Below are 17,208 nucleotides of genomic sequence, written 5' to 3'. Positions count from 1 at the left end.
CCAAGTTCAAGAATACCAGCTCAGAACCAGAAGGTTCTAAACGGAGGGTACAACTCAGAAGTTCTCTGAGCTACTCGGACACCTAAGATGTGGGCCAGGGATGAGAAATGATGGCTTCAATCTGGGACATGCTGAGTGTGAAGTGTCTATTGGTCAACCCAGTGGAGATGTTCAGCAGACGGTGGATTTGTGGTCTGGCACTGGGAGTGAGCTATTAGCATGTAGGTTGGCTCTAGTCCCTGGAGATAGGTGAGTTTGCCCAGGATGAATGGAGCATTCTGGGAATAGTTAGCCATACTTATATCCTTTTTCTTGATGTCCCCCATGACATTCTAATTCTCTCTCATCATTCCTCTGCCATTGGGAGCTCCTTTGACTTCTGCTTGTTACACTCACTGATCCACTCATAGCTCCTTTGGAGCCCCTACAATCCTCCTTGAGCCTCCCTTTGCTGTTCTGATCCCTTCTATGCCTCCCTTGTGAGTCTTCAATTATCTCTCAGCTTTTCTGAGTCCCTCAAATCCCTTAAATCTCAGCTGTGAAATGCACACTATTCTTAGTAGGCATGCCCCTTTTGAAGTCAATGGGAATTTACAAACAACAACAATAAAAAATAAACACGATCCATCTGCCATAAAACGTTGATGCAATTTAAGAAAAAAAAAACCTAGAAGTGGTAGTTTTTTAACTACAGCCTCTAATCTTTCCTTCTCTTGAAAGACTAATGTGTAGTAAAGATTTTAGGACATATTTTTTCCCAACCATTTCTACATTTTATTTTTGATTTAGACTGTTCTCCATTAAAAAGGGGTCTCAAGTCAACCACTCAATATAATGTCAATAATTGCACACATGCCCATACACCCCAAATCAGATTCCACAACTAGCAACTGGGGGTCGAGAGAATCAATTTCTGCATGTTTTCTGAGCAACAGAATTTCACCCAATATTATTACAAATGGTTTTAAAAGGTCACACAAAGTTAGGTTTGGAATCATGAGGTTGACCAGTGCTTTAATGTGCTTTTATTAAAGATACTTGTAAAGTCACATTTGAAGACTCAGGTATCTATCAATTGCAATTAAACTTGCTTTGTGTGCTGTGAGACAAAGAATTTACCTTTAGCACATGTTTATAGAAGACAGAGGAGTGTTGTATTGGGAAGGCCCTGAGCTTTGGAGGCAGGGGTACCTATCTTCCAATTTCACTCAGTGTATGTGTGTGCATGTGTATGTCTGTGTCTGTGTGTGTGTATTTTCCGGGGAAAGAACTACCATTTCATGATCATTTAATGTCTTCTGCATTACAGATATGATTTCTAATCCTTAAACACTATGAAGTATTATTATCCTGATTTTATAGGTAAGAAAACTGAGGCTGAAAGAAGCTAAGTGTCTCACATAGCTGCAAAATAAACAGTAGCTCATGAATTCAAACTCAGGTTTCATTGCTCAGTAAGACTGCAGTCTTTTCCTTATATGTCACTGCCTTTCTTATAAATGGCCTCTCTTACTAATATGCTATTTTAAAGCCTTAACTTTGCTAAGCTTCAGTAACCTAATCTTTAAAATGAGAACAATTCTTTGTATAATATAATTTGTAAACAGAATTGTTACTGGGAGGCAGTGAGGAAGTGTATAATTAAATGCCTGGCACATAGTAAGTGCTCAAAAAATTGTATTTATTTTTTGGTAGCGGAGAATCTTGCAAGCGAAGTATCCTAGTTTTTGTCAGTGAGATATACTATAAGCAGAGAAGTCACAGAAAGTCTCTCATACTCCTCCATGTGAAAAGGGGTTTCTGCTTCTCAGAATAGACAATCTTTGTCTGCCTAGAGTTTTCTAGCTGATCCTAGAAGGATGCTATCAAGTGTTCTTTTGCTCTATAGTAAATAATGTTACTAAAGTTCTTTTTGTGCTCTCATTTTAACTAGTGGTTCAAGAATATGTTTAGTTAACTGGTGGCCCTGTTTATCACTATGCCGCATCAGCAAAAAATCAGTAAGGAACATTAATTATCGAATATGCCAGTTTTGTGACCATTAAGTACCTCATTAGATTCTGTTTTGGAAATTGCATTCATGAGTGTCTTTATAGAGAAGAGCACAACATGATTGGCACTGCTTAACCATAACACGATCTAAAGCAAAATCACTTATTTAATGCACCTCTTTTATTATTATTATTATACTGCAAAACAACAAAATGATAATTTCTCTTTGCAAGCATAACTAAAAAAACCTACAACCTCAGACTCCAAACACATAACTTGCTTAAGAGGAAAACTACAATATTCACATATATATAAAGAAGACACAACTTTGCAGATTAAAAAAAAAAGTATATTGAAGATCAACGTGTAATTTCTGTTTTGTATTTAAGCTCCTTGTTTGAATGGCAAAGCTTGTCTGCACCTATAATCATCCTTCCTCCTTGTGCTTGCTGAGATGTGGGCAAAACTGGTCTCTGTTGACAGGTTTTATGTCATATAATCCTTATAGGCGCTGATTTTTTTTTTAGTAAGTGGTTAGCATAAAAATCTGATATGCTTCAACTGTGAAGGAAAAAAATAGAAAAGAGAAAAAATAAATTAAAACTATGTTTAAAATATATGATATAGTCTAACCGTTTCTCCATTAGGGAAACTCTAGCTGCAAAAAAAAGATTAAATACAAATTTGCTTTGCTTTTAAACCTACTTAAGAAGCACCTATCCTCTCTGTCCATATAAATTCCAATGGAAAACACGATGACATGCAATTAGTAATCTCAATGTACACAGCTATGCCTCGGGGACTTGGTGGTTCATATTTTACTGTTCTGTAATCAAATACAAAACTAATGAGTAAAAACATGCTTCCCCCAATAAATTTCCAGCACCTGGACAAGTGTCTGACAGAGAAATGGAGGATGTGCACACAAAATTCATTCTGCAAAGCTATTAAAGTGTTACACTTGCCAACAAGTGTTCATTAAACAAGAATGAAGGATCTTTATGCCAGTGTCTTACCAAAGGCTTTTTAATATTTTAATGGAGAGTAAAGACTATTTATCTGAACTCTGATCAGTTAACGTTCAGATCTGTTATGAAGAAACAAGGAGTCCTTTATAATACCTTTCATAAAAATCCACTCTGCAATGCTTCAAATAAAGACTAAGGACTGTAAAAGATTATGCTGCATATAAACAAAATCAGTATCATTTTGAAATTATATGGTTATCCGTGGAACTCCTCAGTACATTAGAATCATCCTGTATTTTTATTTAAAAAGTGGTTAACAAAATCCAGTATACAAATGGAAAATGGGATTAGAGATGGCATCTCAGCCATGTGACTTTATTCAGGCCCCAGAAAGCAAGTAGCACAGTTAATGGGGCAGATGAGGGGAGAGGAAGGCTCGTCCTCCAAGACTTGAGAAGAGAAGAGATGAGAAACCAAGAGAAGAGAAGACAAGAGAAGACAAGAGAAGAATGTGTAGTGATGGCAACTGCCCTTTAAACCAGAATTCGAACAGATAACTCTCTACCTAGGAGTCAAAGTATATGAACCTGCACAAAACAAAAAAATTGTGAGATAAAATTAGTCTTATAGAGGTTATAATATAGTACCTATGAAACAAAATTTTAGTGCTGGGTTGCCATGCACAATCATTTTCATCACATAATTTTACCACAGGAAATATACACATGCATATATTTACGCATACATGTGTACACACAGACACATATGTGCACACACACACACATGAACATGTTTAGATCTGTGTGCTAGAGCAGACACTCAGATGGAGGCAGGGATCTAGACCAACCTGGGATATCAGATACAGTGACAGCTTTTAGGACTTTGTCCCCCTACCTGTGGTTTGCACACGCTAAGCTCACCCTTGTGCATGCCTAGAAGGCAATCGTGCAGAGAAAATAGAGCAGGAGTCAGACCTGGTCTAACTTGAATTTTTCTTCATTTCGGAGAAAGAGGTTAATAATAACAGTAATAATAATGAGTGTGCTTAAGCTGGCACATATTAGACCCTTTGTACGTGCCAAGCACTGTTTTCAGAACTTTACTTTTATTTTTCTATGCAATCCTCAAAATAACTCAATGAAGGAGATACTATTATTAACCTTACTTTACAGATGAAAAAAGTGAGCCCCGGATGATCATACCGCTAGTTTGTGGAGGAGGCGGGGTCCAAATCCAGGCAGCCTGCACTTTATAACCAGACGTTTGACCCAAAGCATTAGGAACATTAGGAACAAGAGTCAGAACAGATGAAGCATAATTTGTATTCCTTGTACCTGTATTACCAAAGTGACTGAGAGCCCACAGGGAGGGGCCGTGTTTTGTGGAAATGAACCCCATAAAAGGAAGAGGTTGGGATCACCAGGACCTCGTTCAAGTTATTTAACTTCTGGGTTTATGCTTGTGTAAGTTAAGATAATAATGAGCAGCTAGAAAAGAGTTGGGAGAAATAATGAATGCTTTTTGGATATTTTGAGCTCCTTAGGTAAACTACGAAAATGCTGGTGAAAGATATTGCAGCACTCCTAGTAAATTTCCACCTAGACCCAAAGTGTCCATAGGGATGTTCAGGTGAAACCCGAGACACATTTCAGAATTTCCCTCCCAGTGTGCTGGAAGCTGCTTGTTATTTACCTCTGCTAATCGTCTGTAGGCAATAGGAACATATTTTTGCTAAATTGGGGGGGGGGACAATATCACAATGATTGACTTCCTTTGTTTGGCCTGTTTTTAAAGAGTTTAGCACAGATTCTAAGATACCCTTCAAGATCTCTCATTTGGAGGTTTGAGTTTCAAGTCAACTCTAGTAGTGAGACTGTATAAAGTCACCTTTGGATAGAGTTATCTTTATCTTTGGTCCCAGATGGGACGAGTGAGCTCAGGGAATCTTTTTTTAATGAGAAAAGAGAGAGGGGTCAGGATTTGGTTTAATGAATTTGACATTTAGGCCAATGACCTGTTTAGGTCATGAGGAAAACACATTTATAGACCTTGGCTTTAGTTTCTAAAGAAGACTTATTCCCCCAGTAACAAAACCAAGAGGGCTGCCAGGGTCTGTGTTCACAAAATCATTCAGCTGTTAATAGTGAGGTATAGTGAGGCCCCAGACTTCACATCTTCACCAAAACCATCAGAAGCCAATACGATCTCCTATAACTTACAGGCATATCACTTTCCGGATGAAAACCCAGCAGGAATGTTAGCGCTAACGTCTGTGGATAAATAGAAGGTTCTGATCTTCCTCCTTGTAACAAGAAGTATGTGAATTTTAAAAACCATGGGGAGAAATAATGACTAACAATTTGGAAACCTCCACTGGCAAGAAAATGCTGGTAAGGAAGGGAAAGGGTGGCTAAATGTGATTTTGGGGGGTAAACATATAGATAGAACCATGGGATGAGAAAAACAGATTTCAATTTATTTAAGTTATTTAACAAGCACAGAATGTGCTTGCTATGTGCCAGGCACTGTTGTAAGTACGTAACAAATACTTACTCACTGAACTTTCTTTTTCGATGCAGTACTAAGCCTAAGAAATTGTTTTATTCCGAAACCTGGAACAGAGATAAGGTTGTCTCTGTGCATTAAAATGTCTTGCCTTATAAGGAAGTGTTTGACTGCACTAGATTAAACTCATAAAAGCTAATGAAGAGGCCTCCTTCATACACATTTCTTTTTTCCTGTTTGGACTTGAAGTGACAACATTACAGAAACACCCTGCAGGTTTTTATCTAAATAGCATCCTATAAAACAATGTCCTCTTGTCAGTCACCACTAATTCAGCACAGTCAAGTTATAAATCTGTCCAAAGGCCAGCAAAATGCTTAACTTAGCACATCACTAATAAAATTAGGAATGCGGGTTTATTACATGAACCTTAAGTAGGTTTGGCCAAGATATTAAGATTTTTGCTTATGGCAACCATAGCTAATGTGGATTGGTATTTTCATTATAACACACCCCACAGCACTTCCCAGTAACGTCTCAGGTTTCCAAATTAGAGAATAATCTTCTGCACTCGCACACTCACTGGTAGGGGCTGCAGCCGGAGCCCCCATCTCTAAGGCCTCCTGCACTTTAGGGTAGTCAAGAGTGGGAAAGACTTTTCAATAATGCTAATTCTGCTGAATAAAATTAGAGCAAATTAATTAATACTTCTATTAACGTAACCTGATTTCACTTTGTTCAAGAACAGAAGCACTTACAGGCTTTTAACACCCTCTCAGAAATATCATTGCAGCTCAGGGCAATTTTGAGAAGTGATTTATAAGCAGTTGCAAATGCTTCTAAAATGGTAAGATTCGAGAAAGCCAAAGGTATGTTCACCATATCGTCCTGAGGTCTTGAGTGTTTTATTTTATTTTCTTTTTTAAATTATGGAAGAACGATAAATACATCCTCTCTCCTGAGCCAACATTTATTGTGATGGCTTATATTTGCATAGTGATTTAGCTCACAGAGTCGGCTCATGCGCTTCCCCGCGTCTCACCTTAGGAGGTGGATGGTGCAGGTGTTATTATCCTCATTTTCCAGAGAGGACGCATAGCAAGGACCAGAGCTGAAACTGGACATCAGCTTACTACCTCATATCTCGAGAATGCCTCCCAATATAGCGCCTCGAATTTGTGAATGTTTGTAGTCGTACAGAATGATGTTGTGTCCATTTGATCCTTATACCACCTAGAAATGTTGTGCTTGAAAAAGTGTGCATTTACATGCACACTTTATCTTTTTCGCCCTAGTGTATCTATTTTTCCTGATCCACGGGCAGTTTAAATTGTCCCTTCCCAATGACACCAGCTTCCTTCCTTACCAACCCTGTTGTGGTTGCCCATGTTGGCAACCTGCATGATAACAGCTGCCTTATGAGATGTGAAATGCAACTGTGCAGTGGGGAGATGGTAAGCTCTCTTTAGCATGCCACTATCTCAAAAACCTGTAGATGGGCAAAGTCACAAAAGTTCACTTCATGAAAAATACAACGCACCATGGAGAGCAAGTATGATTGATGCCCGCAGAGCAAACTGTTTATCAGACAAACACATTTTGCCAACTTTGACATAAATTGTTAACTTGCCTTATCACTCAGAAATGTAAGGCTAGCATCTTTGTAGGAACTTCCTCCAAACTCTTTAATGACCTCTAAAGAGCTTTATCTTATGATCTGATTTGCTACTACAATAAATCATTTACAAATAGTTTCGAAGAAAAACTAGTATTAGAAATATGGAGTCATTTTCCAAATACAAGAAGGCTTTAGCACTTGCCTGGCTATTGTGCGATTGTGAGGGTATAAGAAGGCACTCAACGTGCTCAGTACTAAAATATCCAACAGGACTAAGAATGCTGCAGCCTATTGGGATCTAATTGGAGGCTAACTACACATTTGGTAAATCACGCAGGTCCTTTCATTTTCTTCTTTCTTCCTTTTTGACTTTTATCATTTATCGTAGGGATGGGAGAATAAAAAGGAAGTTCAATTGTTCAATTTCTAGCATTTCCGATATTTGAAAATTAAGATGATATCTGGAGTTGATGATACACAATTGACACTCAGGACAAAAGCGTTTAAATTGTGGCTCTGTCTTATATAATCCAATTTGATGCAATCAGATCAGTTAATTTAACACTTACTGAGCCACTATGTTGAGCCAGACATTGTGCTAGGTATTAGTGATATGATATGACAAAGATATTTCTGATCTTAAGGGATCTTAAATTCTGATAAATCACAACTACTCAACACATTGCCTTCTTCACCTCTAAAATAACAGTGATGGCCCAAGCCATGTTTAGGTCTGTCTGCTTTCTGTGTGTATGATCATGATGATGGTTTTGCTGAATCTCGTCCACTTGCTCCTTCTCATATACTTTCCACTCTTTTCCACCCCACTCTCTGCCCTGGGAGAGTGAGGACAGGCTCTTTTGCCCTCTGGCTTTTGCTGTGTCTGGTCAATGGGAAGTCCCTGTGGTAGATCAGAGGGAAGGCAGAGAGAGGTCAAAATACTTGTTCTTCTGGCTCATTAATTTACAGGATGACTCAGACTGACTGTGAAAGGTCCATGGTTTTCTCAAGGCAGCTCCCTCTATGGGTCTGTCCATCAGGGTCCTGGTAACTGAACTCTCCCATTCTTTTGGGCAAGGCTATGGCAAGAGCACCACTGCTACTAGCGCCAGAGCACTGCACTATCCTGTGGCTTCCTTATACCCTATCCACTGCTTTTTAAATAGTTCCTTTGTAAATTATCTTCAAATATACCTAATCTGAGGGTGCAGTCTGTTTTCTGCCAGGCCTGTGGTTGATACACTATATGTTTTTTGTCAACTGGTTGAAATTGATTTTTGAAATCTTGAGAAGTCAATACAAGCTAGAAATTCCAGTTTAGCCATTTTCCTCAGCCTGGGAAAAACATTGTAACATTTAATTTAATGGGGCAAACGATGGAATAATGTGAGAGAATGAGGAGCCATAGAGATTTGGCTAGGCTGAACTACATTTCCCAGAATCCCTTTCCCCCTGTGTTATGGTCTAAAGTGGGGCCACAAGAGACATTTTTTGGCACGACAGTAGGAGGATGGGAGTAAAGCAGCAGTCATGTTGTTTTACATTCTCAAAGGGTCAGGGCAAAGTCACCAGGGAATGTTACAGCAAATGCATGTTGTCCCTTATGTGTTGACTTACTGCATTGGTGTGGGCTAGCAGCTGGGCTTGCAACTGCTCTGTCTTCCTCTGGACTCTCCTTCAGCTTCTCCAATTCCCAGGCCAGGTGTTAAGCTCAAGGATGAAGGAAACTAACTTCTTGTGCAGGATGTGATGGTCCTCAAGGTTGTAAGCATTGAGAACTAACATGGGGTCTCATGCAGAGAACTTACACATGGCTTCCAACGTGTGTTGGTGGCTTCCAGCTTGTTCTTGCTCTCCTACACGTTACATCCATTTTCTCTTCTCAACTCCCTGACCCTAGGACTTCAAACGCTAGCATAAGATGTAAATAGCCTTGCAGAGACTGTTTAGCTTACTCCCATCATTGTGTAAGAAAAAGAAAAATCCTTGTAATAGATTTCTTTCTCTATCTCATTGTTACATATATAACCTTGTAATATATACACCCATTTTATATAGATAGATAGACAGATAGATAGATATGACTGTCTACCTATCTATATGTTCTAGTGGTTCTGCTTCACTGATTGAATCCTGACTAAGGCTTTTTAGTAGCCTAAGCTTCAGGCATGTCCCTTTTAAGTTGGATCTGCTCTTTATATTGCCAGCCAAGAACACATCAGCCAAAACCAAAGCTTGATTATCATGCCAACAACAAAAAAACACTTCTTAAAATAACTCATTTGGCAAATGGACATAAAAAATGGGTAAGATTTTTAAACAGGGAAATTATGTATAAATATCTGAGAGAGGCCAATGAACACACCTTATGGCTTGATATCCCACAATCCTACCTACCCTAGAGATACCACAGAAGAAAGATAAAGGTTCATGGATCTGAGGAAAAAAAAAAAAACAAAAAACAAACTGTGACAAACCCCTGGGGAGGCAAAAGTGTTTGGATCATGGGGTCTGTGTGTAAGGAAGGGAAAGATCAGAAGACCAGAGTGAACAAAATTTTGTGTAAAGGTAAAGGTTCAGGGTGAGAGTCTTAGTTGTACGTATTACCCATTCCACCATGAGTACATTAGTGTCGTTCCAGCCCAGTGCCAGCTGAAATGTTAGAGTGACCTCAGATGGGACAGAGGTCTGCCTGGATTGGGGAGTGGAAGGCCACAGATATAACCATTATTCTCCTTCTGAACAATAGTGAACTATTTGAAGTGCACAAGCACTATGAAAGACCCAAAACTGAAACTCTATTTTTTACATATGAAGTAGAGTCAGTGGACCAAAGATAACAGGAATTAAAATATGCACACTGAGCATCACCAGATAGGCAAGTTGGGATGTTGATAATATGAAACAATCACAAATTATAAAGAGGAATCAACTCAAAATCTGGGGAAAATGTAGCAGACAAAAGAACTCCATAAATATGTAAAACGGCAGATGCGTCTCAAAAATAAATTAGTGAGTTGAAGGGTCAGGTCAAGAGTTTCTCTCAGAAGACAAAAGGGAGGCATAAAAGAAAGCATAAAAGAAAAGTTAAAATTTATGGAAGATAGAAGAAGAAATATCAAGATATGGATAATAGAAGACCCAGAAGGAGAGGTAAAAGTAAATGGAAGAGGAAATAGTTGATGAAAAATCTGAGAATTTATAAGAAACAGAGGTGAAACATGTCTGATTGAAAAGACTCATAGATTGCCAAGCAAGAATATAAGAATATATTTACTGGGAGAAAATCCCTACATCTGGACATATGATCATAACGTTTAAGAGAATCAGATACAAAAAGTAAATCCCAAAGGCTGCCAGAGAGAAAGACCAGGTCAGTAGAAAGGAAGAAGCATTTGATGTCAGATCTCACCAGAGAGATAAAAAATGGTCAGGAAAACAGGAGACCACAAAGAATATTTGTGTTCTGTATCTAATGGTTATTGCCAGGTTCAAAGGAGTCACAAAAGCTACATTTTACTGTCTTCAGTGTGGCTCTGTGAGAGCAGGGGCCCTGTCTCAGCTGGAGTCAAGGTTGCACACTGGCAGACCATTCCCTAGGCCTCGGCTTCCTGACTCAATTTCTCAGATGGCCCTGAGTTCCTTTGTCAGAGCCTCTTCATCTCCCAACACCTAAGGTCCGCTTGAACAAAGCAAGCATTCCAATAAATGCTTCCTGAATTTGTTGTGCTGGTTAAATAATCCATGATATTTCTTTTCTACTGAAAATTTGATTAACTTAAATTTATTCAGTAAACCATGGAAATTGAGTAAACATAACATATTTCATCAGTAAATATTTACTATGTAAAACACCAAGCACCAGGTCCTATAAGAATGTCAAAATGGATGACACACAGCTCCTGGGAAAAATGTGGGAGCTAAGAAGTCATATGCAAAAAGTTAAGGTATAAAGCATCTTAAGTATCAGTAACATGTGGGAGGAGAAGCTTGATTCAGGAATTCAGAGGAAAGAGGCATCATTTTCATTCAACATGATAAGGAAAGGCTTCAGGAAAAAGTGGCATTTGGTTTGGGTTCTGAAGAAAGTATCAATAGGCAATGAACTGGTGCTTAGGTTCCAGGTGGAAGAGATAGCAGAAGAACAGGAGGAAATATTTTCAGAACTGCAGAAAGCCAAGTGTGGCTGCAAGTGAGAGTTCACGGAGGATAGTGGGAGATGAACCTGGGGAGACTGGCTAGGTTCAGATTGAGGAGAACTTCAAAAACTAAGGAGCTGGACGAAATGTAGTGGGATATGTAGACCATTGGAGTTTTATGAGCCAGAAAAGGGCATGGTGAAAACCAGGTGATTAAATAAAGTTTAATTTTGCACCAATAAAATTTATATATTGGTTGAAGAAATCCTAGAGTCAGAAATATGACTGCACTGATATGAATGGAGAAATAATTAGATCCTAAACTAGGATAGTAATAGACACAGAATGGCCAAATGGGTTGGTGACTACTTGGCAATTGGTTAGATAAGGGTTGAAGAAAAAGAAAGATCCTGAGGCACTGATAACAAGTTCCTAAAAACATCTGCAACTCATGGGGTACGAGCTATCAATGTCTCATCTTGGTTTCTATAGATGGGAAACAAAATTATATATATATATTTATATATATACACACTTACATATATATAATGTACATGGGTATATATATACCTATATGTGTATAAATATGTGTGTGTATATATATATTTTTTTTTCTTTATTCAAGAACCAAACCAGAAAGTATTTCACGAAAACTTGTTCTTTGCAACTTTTTGACCAAGAAGGGGTTTACCCAAAATATCCAGATATTTTGAATTTCTGCTTTTTCCTTCAGCTGACAGATGAAGACTATAAAAGCCAATCCAGTTTGATTATTTTGAGTTAATTACCTTTATAATAAAGTCTAATTTAACATTTTGAATGTATAAAAGCAACCAAAACTCGCTTTTAGTTCCCAAATCGTCCTAGGCATTTGGATTTGTGAAAACTGAAAAGACCAAGGGGGGAAAAATTCTTGTTCTGCAAGTGAAGGATGCACAGTGAGAAATATAAAGTAAATTTACTTCAATTTAATATGGATAATCATATGCAGGTCTAGAGTCTTTATATTTTATAGCTCTCCTTAATTCCACATCTTCATACTGCAGACAGTACAGACATAAAACATTTCATCACAGTGCTTAGGAATTTTTTCTTTCCTAAAAAAAAAAAAGGAAAGGCAAAGGAAAATAGTTCTTCTCTAGCATATAGTCTCCAAAACCCAGCTATATTATTTACAATGATGTTTCCTATGTCAGGGTTACAACACCGCACTGATGTGACTAATTGAAAACAAACTGAGAAATGTACAATGAAGAGAGCAACGGAGAAACACAGAGTTGCATTTTCTCAAGGCCTCGCTTTAGATCTCTAAAGTGTTACTGATAAAATGCACATTTTATTACTAAATATTTGCCATGTTTGCTATGATGCATTTAAATCACATCAGTTCCCGGCTCTTCACTCCAAAAGAACAAACGTTATTACCCACTTAGTATTTAATATGTGCCTTGTCTTCCTTGAAGCATTACCATATTTAATGTATACATGGTGGGGTGGAGCTCATACACCTGCACGCTATCTACACAAAGAGTCTACTGTATGTCACTAACCACCCTGGTTATCAAAAGTCAATGGACTCTGAAATTGATACAATTCCAATATTGCAGCTCATAAAAATCAGAGTGATATTATATTTGTGACCTACTTCATTCACATAGAAGAATCCAGAGGGAATTAGGACACCCTTCTGCATTTCACCTACATAACTGCTTCATTCATTATTTTGGATGATATCTTTTTTTTAAATTGTGGTAAGGTAAACATAATGTGAAATTTGCCATCCTAACCATTTTTAAGTATACAATTCAGTAGTGTTAAGTATTCATATTTTTGTGGAACCAATCCCTAGAACCCTTTCATCTTGCAAAACTGAGAATTTGTACCCATTAACCGTCTCCCTCTTCCCCCAGGCTCTGACAACCACCATTCTACTTCCTGTCTCTATGAATTTGACTACTCTAGGTACCACATATAAGTGGAATCATACATGGTCTTTTTGTGACTGGCTTATTTCACTCAGCGTTAATGTCCTCAGAGTTCATCCATGTTGCAATATGTATCAGAATTTCCCTTCTTTTTAAGGCTGAATAATATTCCTTTGTATGTATATACCATATTTTGCTTATCCATTCATCTACCGATGGACAGTTGAGTTGCTTTCACCTTTGGCTATTGCGAATAATGCTGCTATGAACATGGGTATATAAATATCTCTTTGAGTCTCTGCTTTCACTTCTATTGGGTATATACACAGACATGAAATGGCTGGATAATATGGTAATTCTATTTTTAATTTTTCTGAGGAACTGTCCTACCGTTTTCCATGGAAGTGGCACTATTTTAAATTTCTACCAACAGTGCACAAGGGTTCCAATTTCTTTATATCCTTGCCAATACTAACAGTTTTCTGTTCTTTTTTCTTTTTCTTTTTTGATAGTAGATATCCTAATGGTATGAGTTGGTATCTCATTGTGGTTTTGACTTGCATTTCCCTGATAATTAGTGATGCTGGGCATCTTTTCATGTGCTTGTTGGCCTGCATGGTAGCTTTTGACTTATTGACCAGAACAAGTATGAACACAAGGATAGAAAACAAATTTCCTAAATTTCTCAGGACTTTGGAGTGGCAATCAACAACAGTTATTAAGTGTATTCTTGAGATGCTCTGGGCTAGGGCTAGAGATTTAAAAAAATAGATAAAATAGAGGAGTTTAAGAGGAGTCTGCCTGCAGGAATCTGGTGGAGAAGACAGACAGTGTGTATAAAAGTACAATGACTCTACCGAGACCTCAGGTTCCTTGAGAAGAGAAGTAACTTTTGTATCCCCACAATTTCCAGCACAGGAACATCTTATGCTGTGTCCTTCATAAATATTTTTAACAAATAAATAAACTCATTCTTTATATATGTGATCTTCAAAAAAAATTTTTCCAGAGCAAACTTTTAATGCTTTTTCCAAGTGATGAGCTTCAACATGGATCTACATACACTACACTCTTGTAAATCTTCTGAAAACAGTTGCTTTTGAAGAGGTGTGAATTTCCCTTACTTTCCCTAAAAGGGTGTTAACTTCAAAAGGCGACCTGGTGAGTGTTAAAAAATTAACACATTTAAGTCAGTAGCCAAAACATCACTCCCAGATCTGTGAACCTGAAATTGAACTGGTAGACTGAGCTCTGGTTTGGATGCCAAAAAAGTCATCACTCAGCACTAATCCAGACCAATGAAAATTTGCTCTTCCCTTGTGTTGGGGAGAGGGGAGGATTTTGAGGATGGTAATGCTAACGAGGCGTAAAAGCAGAAGGCAGCTAGTTATAAACTCTCTTAGACCCTTCTAAACCCTTAAATTTGCCTTAAAAGCTACTTTACTGTAGAGAATGTGCACTTTAGCTGGCCATCATCAAAAGAAACCTTTTTTTATTAACAATGAAATTGTTTATTTGTGGAGAAAATTGATTGAAATATCTTTGCTGGGTCCCTTCCCTCCTCTTCTCTCCTTGTTCCTCATCCAGCCAGGACACAAACAGACTTTTTTTTTTTTTCTCCAGTTCCTTGTCACTTTGTATGACATCCACCAATATGTTACCTGCCCCACCCCCCTACACTTTTTCTCTCTGCAGTCCTTGTTTAGCAATGATCTTAACCACTAAACTCTGGTCAACAGAAGTGTAGCAAATGCAGAAGTACTGATGTCAGGATCCATCTCAGGGACTTTTAATGCTAAAAGGAATTCTCTGAGGGCATCTGGGTCCACCTTCTGCCTCTGGGCATCACTGCACTTAGCTGATGCAATTACAAAGTCTTTTATGCCACACAGAGGCAAGACATCACATTACGGTTGTGAAATACTAGGAAACATCAGGAGCAGAGAAGGAAAACTGGTGTGTAGCAGAAGTACTAAAATAAAATAATAATAATAATTAATCATAAAGTTTTCTGAAAAAGTTGGAGATCAAAAGGCTGTGACCCAGGCCACAGTTTTGCCAAAGTTCTAAAGCAGTAGCTAGTGTATGAGTGTTTCCACGGGGGAAAAAACTGGTTGTTGAGTGGTCTTCTCAGTCATGGCTACAGAATTCTGACAGTCACAGGCACTGATCCAAGCTTGGCCCTGTGATCCACTGTTTCCTTTCCCTAGGAGATGCATTTCTAAGAGCTATCCATACTCATTCACCAGGTCGTTCATTCTTTCATTCAACAGAGGTTTATTAAGTACTAACGACATGTCAGGCACTTTGCTAGGTGCCAAGGATAGAGGGATGACTATGACCTATGAACTGAATTAAGGGTCTCACAGGCTAGAAGGGCAAGGCAATCTAAACACGAGTTACAATGCAGGGTGTTAAGTACAGCAATAGCAGCATGTTAGAGAGAGAAGCAGAGGGAGAGAGACACTGCTTCTGGGTGAGTCAGTGAAGAAGTTTCTGGAGTTCTTTCTTCATCATTTATTATCTGTTTCCTGATGTCTGTATTTCACTGGCCCATGGGCTGCTTCCATTCTCCACCTCCTCTACTGCTCTGGGTTCAGAACTGAGGAGAGAGACAACCAAGGGATATGAGGCATATATGCTTTGTTTTATTTAATTTGTTAGTATGTATTAATATGTATCGAGCTCTTATAACATTCCAGGCACTTTTCTAAGCCCTATATGTGAATTATGCTACTGTAGTCCTTGCAGCTCCCCTATGAGGTAGGTCCTATTTTCAATCATCATTTTACAGGTGAGGAAACTGATGTATAAAGAAGTTACAGAATTCCCAAGGCAGCAAACTAAGTGGTGGGAGAGCCAGGCTTTGAAGCCAGGCATTTGGCTACAGAGTTTCCATGCTCAGGAGTCATGAATGTAGTGGCGACATAAGAAGATGACCTAGAAGAAGCACGTGCAGTCAGAAGAGAAGCAGGCAGTGTGCAGACCCAAGCAGAGATGGCAGCAAAGGACGGGGCCTGAAAAGGTAGAGAGGATGATGGAGAGCTAGAGGACAGTGTGTCCTTCAAGCCCAGGAAGGAGAGAAAGTCAAGAGGACACAAACCCAGGCAGCTCTGCATTTTGAGAAGAGCGCTGAAGGGGATGGGGGTAAAGGCAGGAGACTTCCCCAAGTCCTAGCTGTCACACGCTCACATATGAGAGCTTGGGAAGGTCACTTCACCCTCTGAGCCCTGGTTTCCTCATTTTTAAAATAGTGATATTTCTTTTATGTACCACAGAGATTGTTGTAAGGCTCATGTCAGAATAATTTTTGTGACCATCTTGAATATAGTATAAAACAATGTGTTCGTTATTATACCATTCCTCCTGGAACTGATTTAGTTTTAACATTAATAAAAATTGCCCTTAAGGTTCCTAATTTTTACCTTAAGTGTATACATAACTGTGTATATTTTATCTCCCTTATAATTTCTGTGAGGAAAGCTAAGATGATATAATCAATCCATATGACTAGTAATACTTTAAATTATTAATTCATGAATACATTGATCAAAGTTTTGAGTGTGTAGTTATACTAAGTTTTAAGTAAAGTTTTGAATTGCTCTATTCAAATGAAGAATATGTTCAACTTTTTATTTCTTCATAAAGGAACTTATAATCTAGACAGGGAATCTATTTGTAAACTAATAACTATAGTACATTGGTCCTCAACTAGGGATGGCTTTGCCTTTTCCCCTCCCACCAGGGGACATTTAATAACGTCTGGAGATATTTCTGGCTATTACAGCTAGGTGGGATGGGGGATTGCTACTGGAATCTAGTAGGTAGTGGTCAGAGATGCTGATAAACATCCTAAAATGCACAGGACAGTGTCCCTTCTCCCATCTCAACAAGCAATTATTCAACCCAAAATGTCAATAGTGCCAAGGTTGAGAACTGCTGCTCTAGTACAATGAAATTGGAGCTGAAATAGAGGATTGGAAAGATGACATAATGAGAGAAGTGACAACATATTTCCTGGGAAAATCAGGAAGTGACTTTTGCCCTTAATAAGTACATTT

The sequence above is a fragment of the Eubalaena glacialis genome, chromosome 3 (assembly GCF_028564815.1).
Source record: "Eubalaena glacialis isolate mEubGla1 chromosome 3, mEubGla1.1.hap2.+ XY, whole genome shotgun sequence".
In the NCBI taxonomy this organism is placed as follows: Eukaryota; Metazoa; Chordata; class Mammalia; order Artiodactyla; family Balaenidae; genus Eubalaena; species Eubalaena glacialis.
This window is presented reverse-complemented; position numbering follows the sequence as displayed.